Source organism: Eumetopias jubatus, unplaced genomic scaffold, assembly GCF_037043125.1.
Source record: "Eumetopias jubatus isolate StellerSeaLion01/CBP00866 unplaced genomic scaffold, mEumJub1_p1.0 scaffold_12, whole genome shotgun sequence".
NCBI lineage: Eukaryota > Metazoa > Chordata > Mammalia > Carnivora > Otariidae > Eumetopias > Eumetopias jubatus.
The window spans coordinates 105838573-105855889 of NW_028274818.1; the positions used below are offsets into that span (position 1 = coordinate 105838573).

General features: G+C 52.4%; 1 pseudogene; it reads left to right on the forward strand.

Moving 5' to 3' along the window:
- LOC114197488 (E3 ubiquitin-protein ligase RNF8 pseudogene) overlaps positions 1-17317 on the forward strand; it is a 68306-nt pseudogene that overhangs the window by 25540 nt on the left and 25449 nt on the right.

A 17317-nucleotide genomic window follows, 5' to 3' on the forward strand; every position in this document is an offset into this window, starting at 1 on the left:
GGCAGCGCCCATGGGACCCACCCAGAGCCCCGAGCTGACTCTGCTGCGCTCAGCGCCACTGGGACATGCACTTAGCAGAAGCAGGGAGAGGACTGAGCGGCTGGGCTCTGACCAGGAGCCCGGAACAGGGCCGCGCTGGGAGGAGAGGGGAGGTTGAGGCAGGTTACGTAAGATGGGAAGGCTCACGCACATTTGGAGGCTTGGGGGAAGGGTCTGGGAGGGCGGGCCAGATGGCACATGTCCCCTTGGGCGCCTTTCCACACAGGCTGTGACGATGCTTCCCCGAAGACCATCAATAAATGACTAAAGATCGACATCCATCCACAGACCTGAGGCGCATTTTATTTCTGACTCCTGTCTTTCCTAGGTGGTTGCTCTGAATGGATGTTGAGAAGGTGACCCCTGGGCCCTAATAAAAACAGCAGACTCCCTGCACCTGCAAAATGTTTTGCCAACGCGCTTTTCCTGCCGGTAGCTCCTCCCACCCTGGCCAGCCACATGTGGGGCCCCTGGTCACGGGGCCGCTCCCCTTTTGCAGAGAAGGGGGTTGGAAGGACGCCCTATCAGGGAGGGCATGGCCTGTCCCCACAGAGGCCGTGATCCTGGCTTGTGCGGGGGCTTGTGCAGGGAGACAGAGTGGACAAAGACAGGGCTGGATGGAGGGGTGGTCTGTTACAGCCAGACCCCCCTGTCTCCCAGAAACAGAGGCAGGCACTCTCTTGACAAGAGGCTTTTTTTTTTTTTCCTTCAGAGGAGCGTCTCTTCGAGAAGATTCTCTTCAAAAGTCGGAGGCATGTCTGAGACGTTCTCTTCCCCCACTACAAGGCCATAAATTTTTCTTGCCAGTCTCCACTCCTACCCTGTGAGTTACAGCAGCTTCTCGGTCATTTATTATTCATCATTATTACGGTGACACACTCAGCCGTCTAATTCACTGTCTCCAAACGCAGACTTCATCTCGTTCCTTAAATGCTCGCCCGGCTGGAATTTCTTCTGACAAACTCCTGGCCCTGCTCTGGCATTATCTTTCCCCAAACAGGCATGATCATTTAGAACTTTATCGGCGATCTCGTAAAAGAGCCCTTCAGAAACAATCAGGGCTTCGATCTATCACCGATCACTTAGCACTTAAGGAAGGACACCAGAGGACGACATGCAAATGCCCCGTCTTGAAGCGCCACGGAGGAAGTTCAAGGTGCCACCGCCACAGTCCCTCCTGGGTCAGAGGAGGCGTCAGATACATCCCCTGGCTCCCAAGGGATGCCCTGACTGCCACATCCATGGAAGGCCTGAAAAGGGTGGAGGATGAAACTAAGACCATGGATTCCCTCAGGGAGGCAGCAGGCTGTTGGCTCGCTGGGGGGGCGGTGAGTCCTCAGACCCTCTGCAGTCACTCCTGCTGGGGCCCCCATAGCCCGCTCACCCGGTTCCCACCCACATGCTGCCTCCTACTTACTGCCCAGAGGGACCTCTGCTGTGGACCCTGACCTTCACTCCCTCAAAACTTGCCTGCCCTATTTCTGTGCCTTTTAGGGACCTGCCTCCTCTCACTGATCTAAGGCAGTGCTGCCCGATAGGATGTTCTGCGGTGATGGAGATATTCTCTAGCCACACTGACCAACAGGTGGCCACCCGGCCGTATGCGGCTACTGAGCACTTGAAACGTGCAATTGCAGTTGCAATCAACAACTGCATTTTTAACCTTATTTAATTTCAAGTTAAAAGTCAATAGCCACATGTGGCCAGTGGTGACCGATTGGAGAGGCGGGGCTAACAGGGGGCTTATCTGTTCGTGAGGCACGTCGACTCTCCCAGAAAACAGTCATAGTTAACACCAAGTTCCCGACAGGTGCTAGGCATGATGTTAGGTGTGCTCTATTCCTCACCCCATTTCATTTTCATGGCAACCATATGAGGTGGGTATCCTTAGATGCCATTTTGCAGACAATAAGACCGAAACTCGGGGAAGGTTAAGTCACACTACTGAGAAGAGATTCAGATTCGGGCAGTCCAGAGTGGAGGCTAGGAGAAAGCGGGCAGGCTTTCTCCAGGCCCCAGGGGTCTGTGTGATAGGCTGGGCTCTGTGGCATACCTCATCTCACTGGGTCCCCAGAGCAAGAGGACACAGGGCTGTCCAGGGTCCTTCCGCCATCTCTGGGTGGCTAGGAATATCACTGTCCTGTCTCTGCTTAAAGAAAGCTTGCCACTCCTCCCAGGACAGGATGGTCCACCCCAGGTGGGGTCTCGCTTTGCCCTCTTTCCTGTGAGCCTCAAACAAGAGGAAAGGTTACATCAGCAGGGATTGAAGTTAGCCATGAAGGGTACTTTGCAGGCCCTGGAGTGAGCTTCAAGGGAGACGACACAGCTCCGTCTTTGAAGAACCATAAAAGCAGCGCAGCTTTCTGCCTGGGATCATGATGACAGGGTTCTGTCCAGAGGCAAGGGGAGGACCAGACGACCGCCCCCCCCCCCACAATGGTCCCTCAGAGCCTGTAACTTTTTTCTATGAAAACTGCTATTTGTCATTAAAATCCCTCTGTACGTTACTTGAGGAAAGGAAATATGGAGCGAGATTTAAAGAAATAACTCTGGGATTAACGGGGGGGGCCCCTCTCACATAGATTGATTCTCCTCGGATACATCCTTTCTGTGTTAACCCTTGGTTTCTGCTCCTCTTCTCAGGAAAAGTCTGCTTCTCCCTCCCATGAACAGCTTCGTCTTCCTCACACTCTCTGAGTCTTACGATAAGAAGCTGTTCCAGCAAATGCTGCCATTGGGACTAACGGTCCGTCCTTCCTGCACTGGCTGGAACATTCCCTGCTCCTGGGTCTGAGATTCCCCTACCCACAGGAAGTGACGTGGGGCTTCCTTTTCTGATCAGATGCTCCGTCCCTAAAACAGAACAAAACTTCCATCGCCCTCATGCTCTCTTCCAACTCCTTGTGGGGGGGGGGGGGGATGTTGGGTGTCACTAGGCAACCAGCTGTTCTGCTCTCTCCCCACCCCAGAAAGCAGCCAGGTCACCAGCACGCGAGTCTAGAAGCAGCTTTACATTTTCCTTCCAATTCCTTTTTCTTTTCTTTTTTTTTTTTAACCACCACTACTTTTGTTCCTCTAAGATCAGGCTCTCCATTGCTTTTTCCCCAGTCTTGCTAACTGGATGAAAAAAGGGATCCCTCATCCATTTGCGGCAGGATTACACAGATCCACACTGCATGCAGATGTGCAAAGTGTAGCTTCTTTATTCCTCTACAAATAATATCTATACAAGAATCCGATCTTCCTCCCAGGCCCCCACCCAATTTACAGCTGGAGGAAAGGGAGAGCAGAGAAGAAAACAAAATGCAGGGCAATGCAGTCAGTATACACCCTTCCATAACCTAATAGTTTCTTTATTCTCTTCAGGGCTCCTGTGCCTTCCAGTCACCAACAGCCCCCTGCCCCTGGCAGCCCCCTCAAGGTTGTGTCCCAGCCTGTGTGGACGGTGGGTGGTTTTATGACCTCATGGTACTAGGGGGAGGGGGCCCTGTCCTTGGATGAACATGTGGCTGGTGTCTCCTGAGAAGGACGGGCTCCACAGTTTGCAGAGCTCAGTGCCAAAGGAAAATATGAGGTGCTTTGTTCAAAAATGGCTAAGAATTTCAAGATGGTGACAGTGGAGCATTAAACCAAGTGAGAGCCCGTCTAAGCGCAGGCCCTGTGACCTGCACGGGCCCACAGAATTGGCCCCAGGCCTGGTGTTCATGTGCAGACCTGCCTCTTGTTAAAGTGTATGGCCGGGTGAAGGCTGTTGGGAGTCTGTTCTCCTGAGACTCGGTCAGAGCTGCTCATGACTCTGGCCTTTCTCACCTCTGGGAGGGGTGCTGGGTCCCATCCCCCACCGGGGCACAGGAAGTTGGCCCTAGAGCCCTCTGATACGGAGCCCACAAGTCCCAGACCCAGAGATCCCAACCTCGGTTCAGTTGGGAAGCCCACCCACCTCATCCCTGTCCCGGGAATGTGGGTACTTCCAGCCCCGCCCATATCACGTAGAAACACGGGCACTTGGAGGAGCTGGACTCGGGGCTTCCCTCTTCCTATGGTGGCGAAGGAAGGCTGGGAGGCCCCCTGTCCCCACCCCCACCCAGAGTCCTAAAAAAGGAAGTATACCAGAGGCCCCTATGTCATGCATCACCCATATGGGCCCCAAGCCTACGGAGAGGCGTTTATGACACAGGCTCGGTACCCCGGTCCCCATGTCCCTCTTACTGCATGAGCCACTGAGCTCAAAGGGACAGACTCCCTCTGACTCAGTCCACCAGGTCGGCTTCTTGATCTACTAAAGGGGGAGCTGAAGTAATTTCAAGAACCCTTACCTCTCTTGACCAAACCTAGCTTCCTTAATCTTGCTGCAGACTTTAAAAATCTTATTTCGTGCATCAAAACTGATATTAGCTTTCTTCCTTTTGGCAGGGCTGGTATAACGGCCTTAATCCCCCACTCTGTCTCCCAGGAAACTGAAATGGCTTTGTGTTCACATCGCATGAGTCTTGAGCGGTCAGTGGACCAATTTCACAAGATCAAGTGCCCAAGGACAGAGAGTATGGCCCCACGGCTCACACATAGCAGAGGGACCCACCCTGCCTAGTTGAGGTCCCTGTGCTAGAGAGGCAAGGGCAGGAGATTCAGAGGTTTCCCCCTTTAAGGTGAAATTTGAAGGAGAAGCAAGTGTGAATTTTGCAAAGGTGGGTGGAGATGAACAGGGGCAAGAAAACGGGAGGAAGGAGGGGCGGTCCCCAGCTCCCGCGCACTTTGCCACAGCGGGGAATGCCGGTCCACTAAGGTTTTGACAGATTTTTTACGTTTTTAATGTTGACAGTTCATTCGATTTTTTAAAAAGTAATAAAACTGTGTGGTACCTCACGTAGGAACCAAACAAAGCATGTTTTCTGGTTGAACCCAACCACGAAAAGAATGGAGGGAAGACTGGGTACTGGGGCTTGGGGAGTGGGGTGCGACCAGAGGCGCAGATCTTGCAGGGTTATGTTGCATTCTGAGAGAAATGTGTTCCCACCACTGGGAAGCCGTGACATGGTCTCAGACAAGGCAAAGTCACCACCAGAATTGTGTCTTGAAGAGACCCCGCTGGTTGGCGCATGGAGCCTGGCTTGAAGGAGAGAAAGTGGACATGGGAAGTCCAGTTAGGAGGACAGAGCTGAGGATGAGGTGGCAGCGAGCAAGGAGAGATACTTAAAAGGTTGACACTGGTGAGCCTTAGAGGTAGACAATCATTAAATAAGCCAAGAATTGATTCCCTGGCAGAAGCCAAAACTACGCATAAGATCAGCTCAGGAACTGGCAAGATGTGGACCAATGGCAACTCTGGTTCGCTGCTGATGGGAACGTACAGTGGTACTCCCAGCTCGGAGAACAGTCCGACACTTTCTTTGAGAACTTAAACATGCTTCTACCATGTGAGCCATTCTTTTCATTTCTAGGCATCTACCCAAGAGAAACGAAGTCCCCACATGCCCCCACGGAGACTCAAACACGTGTCCACAGCCGCTTCATTCACAATGGCCCAAAGTTGGAAACAATCAAAACGTCCATCAGTGGGTGAGTGGATACAGAAATGGTAGTGTGTTCATCCAGTGGAACGCTATTCCCCAACTACTGATAGATAACCACGTGAAGCAGCCTCACCTCATTCTACCGAGTGAAAGAGGCCAGGCAAAAGAATACATGCAACATGACTTCATTTATATAAAATTCTACAAAATGCAAATGAATGGCAAGACCTATCCGTGGTCACCTGGGGGTGGGACGGTGAGAGGTGAATTTCAAAGGGCTGTTGGGAAACTGTGGGAGGCGACAGAAATTTTTATCTTGAGTGTAGTGATGGTTTCTATGTATATATCAAATTGCACACTTTAAATATGTACAGTTTAGTACACTTCAATTATATCTCAATAAAATTGGAAAAACATTAACTCAAGGAACCAGAATAAAACATTGTGAGGAGAGCCCCACCTCCACATTGGCTCTGCATTTCTGCCTCTTTTAACCCAACTTCTAATTTTAGACAGAAAATTAAAAAGTGGGGGGGAGACACCAAAGTGAGATCTCGCTTTAGAAACGTGTTGAAAATATATTAAACACTGAGATTTACCATAATAAATTAAATGAATAATTTCGGATCTCTCTCATCAAATGTTAAAAAAAAATTTTTTTTAATTAGCAAGTACAGAGAAAACTAACGTGAGCTAATCATTTTAAGGAATCTATCCTATTATGTTCTAATGAGTGGTTTTTTTTAATTTGATATTATTTTTCTTTTTTTTTAAGATTTTATTTATTTATTTATTTGAGAGAGAGAATGAGAGATAGAGAGCACAAGAGGGAAGAGGGTCCGAGGGAGAAACAGACTCCCCGCCGAGCAGGGAGCCCGATGTGGGACTCGATCCCGGGACTCCAGGATCATGACCTGAGCCGAAGACAGTCGCTCGACCAACTGAGCCACCCAGGCGCCCCTGATTTTATTTTTCTAATGGAAGTTTTTATTTCCAAGACTTCATAAAGGGGCTTTCCGATTACATGTTTTTAAAGTACAATCTGAAGAGAACAAGTCAGCTTTTAAACAATTATATAATGATGTTCCCACAGGGCACAAACTTGGAAACTAACCCGTCCTTAGATTCAGTCCCTGTCTGTTTCTTGTTTATTGTGAGGCTGTGGACAAGTCCCCGTGCCCGCCAGAGCCTTGGTTTCTCCATTTGGAACACAGAACTAATGACCCTCTCACCTCCAGTAGCACAAACTATGGAGACTGAACAAGGATTTCCTCCTTCTATGGTGGTAGCTGATAATTATTAGATTTTATACTCAGTCCTAAAATTGCTGTCTCCCAAAAGGATATTTGAGAGGAGGAAATTGCAATGCTCATTCCCTTCGTTCAAGTCTGAATGTTGATCATACAATGAACTGGACGCTTCTGGATGCATCGTAAAACGTTCTCAAAACAATCCCCCTTTTCGCTCCTCACCTGCCAGGCAGCTGAACCGCAGCTTTATGAAATATGACGCGAGTCCTCTTTTATAGCCAGGCATTCATCTTCAGACTCCTTGGCATACGAGTCCCTCCAAGTTATTTTATGATTTCCAAGAAACTGTAACTGAGCTTGTTTATATACCTTCTGTTGTCATAAGAGTGATCACACATAAAGCATGTCAACCAAATATGAGAAAGGCATCCTTCATGTGGTTTATGGTTTCCTTGAGACAACCACTCTCTGGGCCTGGTCAGCTGGCAGCTTTGAGAGGGTATTGGATGTGGCTTTTCAAGGAAAGTAAGCCTGGGACCTGTAGAAGGTCCTTCCTTGGTCGGTTCAGCCAGCGGTCTGGAGTCCCCCCCAAAGCTACTCCTAGCAGATGGAGGGCCTGGCAGGCCCCACCCAGGCCTGCAGCCGCTGCCGGGTCCAGCCAAGGTGCTGAGCTTGGGCTAGATGACTAAGGACCAGCTCTCCCTCTGTTCCCCACCCCGCCCCCACCTGAGGTTCCAGTCCAAGATTTCAACCCCAAGGTCGCCTCCCCCTTTCCTCTCTCATCTTGTTCCAATGAGGCAGACCTGGTTCCAGCTTGCCTTCCTGGGCCTCAATTTCTCAGTCTTTAATATGGGGATAGAAAATATGCCAGAGCGAATTTTTTGCTTTTTGTTTTTTAATAAGGATCAAAGCGGACGGCGGCTGGCAAACACTCTTTGTAAATTACCCAGAGGTGCGCTGTTATTGTCATTATCACTCCTGCTTTGCATCAGGGAGCCCCAGGCCCAGCGGCGTGCATATAAACAGCTTATGTTTGCCACTGGGTCCCCGCAGCAGTGCCACTCCCGGGAGCCCGCTCAGCCCAGAACTGAAGAAATCATCCACCGACTCAGGGACCGCCGGCCTCCCCCCCAGATCTCCCGCCTCCTAAAGGGACGGCCCGAATCCCCCAAAAGTTATGAAAAGTAATTTTATTCTCATTAATTCTGGAAACAAGCAAGTGCATAGAGAGAAGGAAGATGACGACCCGAATTAAAGGACAAGGCAGAAGGGGCCCGAAGCACCTGGGGGCGTGAGGCTGCGGGGACCCCAGACTCCCGCACAGACGCGGATAGCCAGATGGAACCGGAGGGGTAGGGTGAGGCCTGGGACTGGGAACCCAGAACAGAGGGGGCGCCCGCAGGACCGGAGTGGCGCGGCGCCCAGGACGGGGGCGGGGCGCACAGGAAGGGGGCGGGGTGCCCGGGAGGGGGGCTGGGCCCGCGGGACGGGGGTGGAGCGCAGGGAGGGGGAGGGGCGCACAGGCCGGGGGTTGGGGGGGCTAGCGGCAGGGTGCCCCGGAAGGGGCAGGGCTTGGGTGAGGAGTAGAGGGAGGATGGGGCAAGGATGGGGCAGAGCAGCAGGGTCCACCCCCGGAGTTAGCTGGAGGATGCCTGGCTTCTGCTACCTACAGCCTCCGGGATGACAGAGTTTTCCAGAGAAAGAAACAAGGGCAAGAACATGTCAGATGGAGGGAATGGCATATCCAAGTGTTAAGAGTTGAATTGTGCCCCCCAAATTTTGTATGTTGAAGTCCCACACCCCAGCGCCTCAGAATGTGACCATATTTGGAAAGAGGTTTGTTGCAGATGTAATTAGTTAAGATGAGGTCATTAGTAGGGGTCCTAATTCAATACGACCTGTGTCCTCATTCTGGGAAAATGGGGACACAATGATGCTCACATAGGAGAATGCTATGTCAAGAGACACAGAGAGAAGACCGCCATCTATAAGCCAAGGAGAAAGGTCTAGAACGGATTCTCTCTCACAGCCCAGGCACTGACCTTGGACTGCTGGCCCCCAGAATCGTGAGCTAATAAACCCATGTTGTTTGACCCACCTGGTCCGTGGGGCTTTGTTACAGCAGCTCTAGCAGACGAGTTCACCAAGTCACAGAGGCCTGAATGAAAGGCCATGGTGTGCGGGACTGTGGACCGTTCGTAGCCAAGAAGGGAGCAGGAGTGGTACAGATGAGGCATGGGGATGGGACGCTCAGAGCCACGTTCAGGAGTTTAGGGTCTGTCTCGGGTCAGTGGGGCGACAAGGAGGCCTTCTAGCCAGCGGGGAAATTGGTCAGTGTGGGCTTCAGGACCCACGCTGGCTGCAGACTGGAGGAAGCTGCTACGGCCACCTACCCGAGAGATGTTCAAGGACAAGGGGTGGTGGGAATTGGGCAGTTCCAGGCGTTTGTGGGCCTCCTGGTCAGCAGGACTCCTGGGGGCTCACAGAGGGGAGGCATGTATCAGTCACACACGCCGGGTGGCTGAACCTACAGACGTTTATTCTCTCATAGTCTAGAGGCTGGAAGTCCAAGATCAGGGTGTCGGTAGGGTTGGCGTGTCCTGAGGCCTCTCTCCTCGGCTTGCAGATGAACGTCTCCTCCCCGCGTTCTCACGCGGTTGTCCTTCTGCGTGTGTCTGCATCTTAAACTCCTCTTCTTGTAAGGACACCAGTTATGGGGGGTGAGGGCCACCCTAATGACCTCATCCTAACTTTTCAATCCAAATGTACATGTATTGAGCCCATATTAAATGGAACACAGTTAAGAAACAACCCTCTCCCCAGCTCCTATTTCTTGCTGATTCACTTGCTTTCTACAGTCATGCAATCTTCTATAACGTGCTTACGTATAGAAGCTCAGACTCCCCAGAAAGCGGTGGGTAGCGCAGCCCAGGTGAGTGGTCGTCATTTGAAGCTTGCATGGAGCTTGAGTTGTGGCTTCCTATGGAGGCGCCAGGCTGGCGCCCCAGTCATGGGCCCCCTGGAATGAACAGCCTTGACATCTGCATGATCTTGACTCACGAGGTGTGAATGGAATTGAAATCAGCTGTGGCCCCAGTGGCTTCTCCACAAAGCTGGGGGTGGTTGGCTTCACTTCGGTAGAGAATTCGAATGCCTGCGTGTGTCTTTTTCTTTTTTTCTTTTTTGAGAGAGAGAGAGAGAGCACGAGCGGGGGGAGGGACAGAGAGTGAGGGAGAGAGAGCTGTCTATTCCTTTTTTTTTTTAAGATTTGTTTATTTGAGAGAGCACGCACAAACAGGGAGGGGCAGAGGGAGGAGAGAGGGCTGTGTCCTTTTTTTTAAGATTGATTGATTGATTGATTTGAGAGAGAGAGCACACGGGGGAGGGGAGAGAGGGCCGAAACCAAGAGTGAGACACTCAACCGACTGAGCCACCCCCAGGCACCCCATTTATGTACTTCTTTAAAGACCCTATCTCCAAATACAGACACATTCTGATGTATTGGGGTTTAGCACCCCAATATATGAATGGGGGCGACACAGTTCAGTCCATAACAAAGGGATACCCATTTTTTGTTGCAGTTTGCATTCAAAGCCTGTGGCTTGCTGTGACACCCAGAAGAACCCAGCACAGGCCGGCCACTCCCCCAGACTGGCCCTCGCCAGGCCAGTTTTTCCTGGGAATTTGTTATTGTGTGGGTTCAGCCTTCTCAGCACGCCCAGAAATCTAATTTTCATTCATTGCGCGTGAATTTATCGAGCTGGCTCCGTACCAGACGTTGATTTTCTGGGCACAGCAAAATGGCTCCATCTGTCTTGGGGGTGAACTGGCACCAACCAAGTTCAAAGAAAGTAATAAATAAGAAACCACAATGCCAATTTAGTGATTTGCCCTGTGAGATACAGCCACCGGGTGTGCAAGTTGATGGGCCAGCAGCCTCTCTCCGTCAGGCGACCTCCAACGAGAGCCAGACGACCACTGGGGGCCACTTTGGGTGGACAGACTTTCTTGCAGGCTAACTGCACTTTCTTGGCTAGCAGGTAGGCCTCCTGGAGAATGACCGATGCCCCCAAATTTGCCTGATTAGCCTGGAATCAGAACAAGGAGAGTGAGGAAAACTTGAGCAGGGGCTTTGGGCCCACACAGCCTGAGGCTCTCTCTCTCCCATGCCAGGGATCAGTCCCGGCAAGCGGTCTTCAATGCCTTAGCCAAGATGCCTCCTGCCCTGTCCCCGCTGGACGGCCCTGCCCACAACTGTCTCCAGGCCCTGGCTTACCAGTACCCCGCCCCCTTTCTACGTGATCTACTTCCAAAAGAGTATAATTCAACTGGCCAGATTTCCATTGACTGAAGGTACGGAGCTCTGCCAGGCTACCTCCAGGAATGTGCCCCCGAATCCCAGAATTCTGGGTGTTTCCAAAGCCTCTAGCCTCTCACTCATTCACAGACCCTGGGTCCCCCCACAGAGGCAAATCCCAGGCAGGGCAGAGATGTAACTTCTCTGGGCAGAGGTAGATTTTCGGTAAAGCTAAGGGAGCTCCAGTGTCAGGACCTCCTGTTTGCTTGGGCCCCGGTGAGAGCTGGAAGATCCTGGGAGTCATAGGGCATTCTAGGTAGAGAGAAAAGCCAGGAAATCAGCAAACGTGTCCAATAACTTGCCTAAAGAGATGGCAGAAGAAAGGGACCTGAATTCCCAGGGCTCCAAGACTTTGTGGTGATTTCCTTTCTCGTTCTAAATAAATATTCATTTTCATACCTAAGCTCGTATTGTATCTATGTATTCTTTTTCTCAAAGGGAATCCCTCAACTGATCAGAGCTTTGCTCTCTCAAACCCCGGATCCGCTCCTGCTGCTTTGCCTTGAGTCCTCGGTCCAGGACGGTGCTGGGGGCAGGGGAGTGCCCCCTCGAAGATAGGCAGCTTCCTACCTTCCCGACTCACAGAAGCAGGCTCAACAGGTAGGTTGAAATGATGACCCAGAGGAAGAATCTGGCAATTTTCGGCATAGAGCCTTCGGGATGTAAAGGAATATTGGATCTGAGCTCTGCCTGCGCAGTGAAGAACACCCACTATCCCCTGGGCCGCCCTCAAGGAGACCACCACTGTTGGGAATACCCACTTGGCTGGCGCCTTCATTTCATTGAAGGGAGAGACTTGTCTCTCTTAATAACACATGGCTTCGTGTTCTTTTCCAGGGACATTTTTAAGCTTACAAGAAAAAAAAAAAAAAAACTTTGAAAATGGCTTTAAACGTTAAATCACGAATTTTTGTCCTCCCCCTCAAATTCAAAATAATGTATTTTTGCAAACGACAGAAACATCAGACATCTTCCCTCGGTCATCTGTCTGTCTGACAGACACATTTTTAGGGACAGGCGACTGCAGTGCTTAATTTACGTCTTTGTGTGTTTTAATGAGCTTTGTACCATTATTTTGATCTGGGAGTTGCTGCACAGCTCTGCCTCTCTCATTAGTCTAGTTGTCATCTCCTTACCTGTGGAGAGCTCTGCCCCCACCCCGCGCTTTGTTTTGTATCTGCTGGCTCCCCCCCCACCCCACCCCCATGGAAGCTGGGCTCCATATGGGAGTTCTTCGGGTGCCAAGTCCTCCCTTCATTCAGGATAAAGTCTGTCACATACGGGGCGTGAGCGGGAGGTGCATTAGCCAGGGCCCCATCGCCATGTGAACTGGTGGCAGGGCTCTGGACGCGGCAAGCTTCGCCTCCGGCGAGCAGACATCCACCTCCCCTTTCCAGGGTCTGCTTCCTCCTGCTCTCTGCCCCCACTCCCAGAGGGAGCCCCAGACCCTTTGCCTCCCACAGCATGCAGTGGCTCTGCCTCCCTCTGTAAGAACTGCCCCCTCTCTGAGCAGCAATCACAGAAGCTAATGCATGATTCATGGGAGACTCTTGGCCTGGGAGTGAGCGCCGAGGGAGAGGATCATGAGGCCCCCAGAAGCACTTTGGTTCAGGGAACATTCTTTCATTGATGCACATCTGTGCTGCCTGGAAGTGCATTAAAGAGAATCAGATGTGCTGCTACTTCTAAAATAGCTTTTGAATGTGCAAAGTGCCCGGGGAGGATGGGGAATGGCACAGAGCTGACGAGGCACTGGGCTGCTAGGGCTTCGTTCCATCTTTGTCCTTGAAGCACAAAGCACCCTGTGCCCGGTAGTGGCCCTCCTGGGCTCTTGGGGAAGAGCAGCCTGTCTCAGCAAGCGCAGGACTGCTGAGACTGCAGAGCCCCAGCCCTCCAGCCCCTCACCAAGCTCAGCTCTTTCTGCTCTGTGGCCATTTCAGAAACAGGGAGATCTCTGTCATCCTGCCTAACAAGGAGATGTCCCGATGGCCCCCACCAGAGGTCTAGCTTCGGGCAAAGTGGCCAGGGGGCCCAATATCCTGGTTCAGTCCTTGCTCCACCACCCACGACCTGCAGGCCTTGTTGGGCAAGTCACCAAGCCTGGGGATAAGGAAAAGTATGCCCTACTGACTGAAGACTTCCCAGGTGGCATCCCACCAATTTCTGATCTGTTTGTCTCTATGCTATGGGGTATTCAGAGAGACCACTCCTCCTGGGGGCAAGATTTACAGAGCTGCCGGGCAAGGAGCACTGAATCAAGAATGTGTGTGAAGGCCAGGGCTTTGGCCCAAGGCACATACATCCATCATGACTTCCAGGGGTAAGTGATTCAAATCTCAACACACAGAGGGAACTTACTGGCACCCATAGGTGAGGGTGCCTTCAGGCACAGCTGTATCCAGGCAGAGAAACAATGTTGTCCAGACTCTATAGTGCTACGGCCCATGATGCTGCCTTCCCCTCCACTGGCTTCGTTCTCAGGCAGGCCTGTCTATTGTGGTGCCTTCACAGTTTTGCCAGCTCAGTGGAGGATGGTCCCTCTTGTCCCAAGGGCTCAGTGAAAGTCTCTGTGACCAGGAAGATGGATTGGATGATGGGCTTGGGACCGAGGGGTGTCAGCACTACCCAGTCCACACAAAATGAGGGAAGAGATCCCTAGAGGAAACTCAGAGTCATCAGAAGTACAGGGACAGTATGCTGGGAAGAGAGAAACACCAGGGACCCAACATGGAGTGTAGACAGGGGCCCTGTCAACTGTTCTGTGCTGTTTACACAGACTGAAGCAATCATTTGTCCTGTCAGGTTGTTCTCCCCAGAGCTCAGGTTCCAGCAGTTGGCATTTGAGCTGAGCTGCTGAGAGTAACCATGAGTTTTCCAGATGGGAAAGGAGGGAAAGGCGTTCCAAGCAGTGGGACCAGCATAAGCAAAGCCACTGAGGTGTGAAAGTGCATGGCACGTTCATAACCAGTGATCCCCATTCTTGTCAGCACCTCAAGGGCAGCAGAAATCACAGAGTGGGAAGAGCACTGGTTTGGGAGTCAGACATGCTCAGGTTCAAACCCCGGCTCTGCCACGTCGTCTCCGTAAAATCTTGGCAGCTCCCTTCCTCTTGCTGGGGTAGAATTTACTCCTCAGAACACTGATATGCACAGGAGACCCTGAAGTCCCTTATGACACTGATATCTGCTATTTTTACAGTGCCCCCTCCCACCCAGACACACCCCCACCCTGTGCCCTTCCCTGTCCATTCAAGCAGAAGACTACATTTCCCAGGCTCCCTTGCCCTCCGGTTTCTAGGTAGGTTTAGTCAGTGGGAGGCGCTAGTGCAAGACTGAAAGGTGACACAGGAGAAGATGCTCAACATCACTAATTATTTGATCCAACAATGCCAGTTGTGGGTACATACCCAGTAATTAGAGAGCAGGGTCTCCAAGACATATTTGTACAGCCATGTTCATAGAAGTGTTGTTCAGAGGAGCCAAAAGGTGGAGGCAAGCCCCAGTGGCCATCAACGGATGAACAGATAAACAGAACGTGGTCCAGCCATACAATGGGATCTTATTCAGCCATCAAAAGGAAGTTCACTCTGGCACCTGTTACAACATAGATGGACCTTGAAGATGTTGTACTAAGTGGAATAAGCCAGTGCCAAAGAGACACTGTAGGAGCATACTTCTATATCTAAAGTGTCAAATCCAGGGGCGCCTCGGTGGCTCAGTCAGTTAAGCGTCCAACTCTTGGTTTTGGCTCAGGTCATGATTTCAGGGTCATGAGATCAAGCCCTGTGACGCGCTTGGCGCTAATCGTGGAGTCTGCTCGAGATTTTCCCTCTTCCTCTCCCTCCGCCCCTGCCCCCACTCACGCGCTCCAAATAAATAAGTGAATGAATGAATGAATGAACGAATGAATTCTTTTAAAGTAGTTAAATCCACAGAAACAGAAAGTAAAGGGTGGGAACCAGGGGCTGAGGGAGGGGGCTGGGGGAGTCAATGTTTGACGTGGACAGGGTTTCAGTTTGAGAAGACGAAAAGGTTCTGGAGATGGACGGTGGTGATGGTTACTCAGCAGTGAATGCACCTCGTGCCACTAAGCCATACACTTACACATGGTTTAGATGGCAAGTTTTGTTATGTGTGTCTTATCATAATTTTTTTTTTTTAAAAGACCGGGAGGCAGGATGGAGGAAGGAGCCAAGATCTGGGCCCCACTGTCCGGTGGAGCGTCCAACCTTGCCACTCCGCCATGGCTCCGGCACGTGCCGCACGGTAATTCCCTCCATCGTCCCTTCTCCGGCCGACCAGCTACTGCCATGGCTCCGCCTTCCACCTAACGGCCCCAGGTACTGGGCACCCATAAAACCACTTCCTCCTTTGGTCTCACCAAGCCCAGGGGCCATTGCAGCTTCCAGGTTGCTAATCTCTGAGTTGCCTCATTTGACCCTTTAGGTTTCTCTGGTCACTAATCACCTAGGTAACCAACAAATTCGCTCTGTTTCAATACCCTGAGTGGTTTCCCTTTTCCTGCCTGGGACTATCTGTAATACCCACTAACATGTGTGTGGCCAGTGGGCAAGGGGCTCCCCAGCAGCAACCCCCAGCAATCCCTGACCGGCTGGGACACACGGGGAGCCAGCAGAAGCCTGGATGCTTGGCTGCCTCTAGGGCAATCTGCTCAACCATGAACCAAACGCCAAACAGCCAGCCCGGAGTCTCCATTTCCCCAGCGGGTGGGAAACATGAGGCAGAGTCTCCTCAGGTGAAAAGAAGAAATCAAAGAGAATCCAGAAGCATTCTCCGCATGGTGTTCTGTAAGTAGCGGCAGAGTTTCATTATTTATACCCGCTTGCAGCAGACCCTCCTCCTCGAGCCAGCGGGGCTCCCATCGAGCCCTGGTGTGCCCTGGACTGACCTTGGAGACACCCTGGGAAGTCGTCTCAATGACCCCTCAAATCCTCCTGCGTTTCCTCAGATGGACCCCTCCTCCCTTAAGATCTGCCATCCTGAGCTCATTTCCCTTCCGACTCCAGGGCCCGCCACTGTCCCCCTACGGACAGCCCTTCTGCAAAGCCAGGAGAGAGGAAACCCTGCTCCACTCCCCAGGTGAGCCGAAGGCCCGTCTGAATCCTGATGCCTCTTATCCGTAGCCTCCAGCTTGCCTCCCCAGCACAGGCAGACGCATGGAGAGGCCATTTGCCGCTGGACCAAACTCCATCACGGAGAGCAAAGATGAGAAGAGGGCCTCCGGAGAACCCCCAAAACCAGCACCTTGCCCCGAGATGCAAGAGGAATGAGGCACAAAGAGGTGAGTGGGGGCCGATGTCCAAGGTCACACAATCAGTCGAGGGGTCAGGGCAGGATGGACCAGGAGCCCCAGCGCCCCCAGGAGTGGATTGGGCTGAGAGTGGGGGTGCGGATGTCAGGGTTGCTCTCCCTGGGCCATGTCTGGCAGGCCTGGGGGTGGAGGCGGGGCAGCCACCCTCAGTGTGGTGGGCCGTCGCTGCCCTCCCTCACCTGGGGCACCCGCCTCATTGGCCTGGGTCCTGGGGTGCTGCCTCACCCCAGCCCTGGCTGCCCTCTCCCGACGGGGCATCCCACCCTGCCCCCTGGACCCCTCTCCACATCTGACTGTGACCAGGCTGCATTCCCTCTTGTGTCAGTCAGTTTCTGAATCACAAGCCACAGAAATGAACTCTGGTTAATTTGATCAGAGAAGGGAATTGATGGAAAGGTATTGGGGAGCGCACAGACTCACAGGCAGGCTGGAGAACCAGACCCCCCCCAAACAGGCAGAAACCTGGACAGCTGGGGCAGCAGGCCCGACCAAGGTCAGGGAAGATGTGGCTGCCACTGGGGACACAGGGCCCATGTGGCCACTGTTCTGACCACCCCCCCATCCATCCCCCGACAATACCACCCCCACCTCTACCATCACCCCACCCCCGGTCCCTACCCCCACCACCCCCACCCCCAATGATACCACCCCACCTCCACCACCCCATCACCCCCACCACCCACCCCCAACCCCTCTACCACCCCTGTCACCAACAATAGGACCCCCACGTACTACCACCCACCATCCACTCCCACCAGAACCTTGCTGGTCCCCAAGGGCAGCTCCCTCCTCCGCTCCCGGCTTGAACGGTAAAATGGGAAATTCTGCTC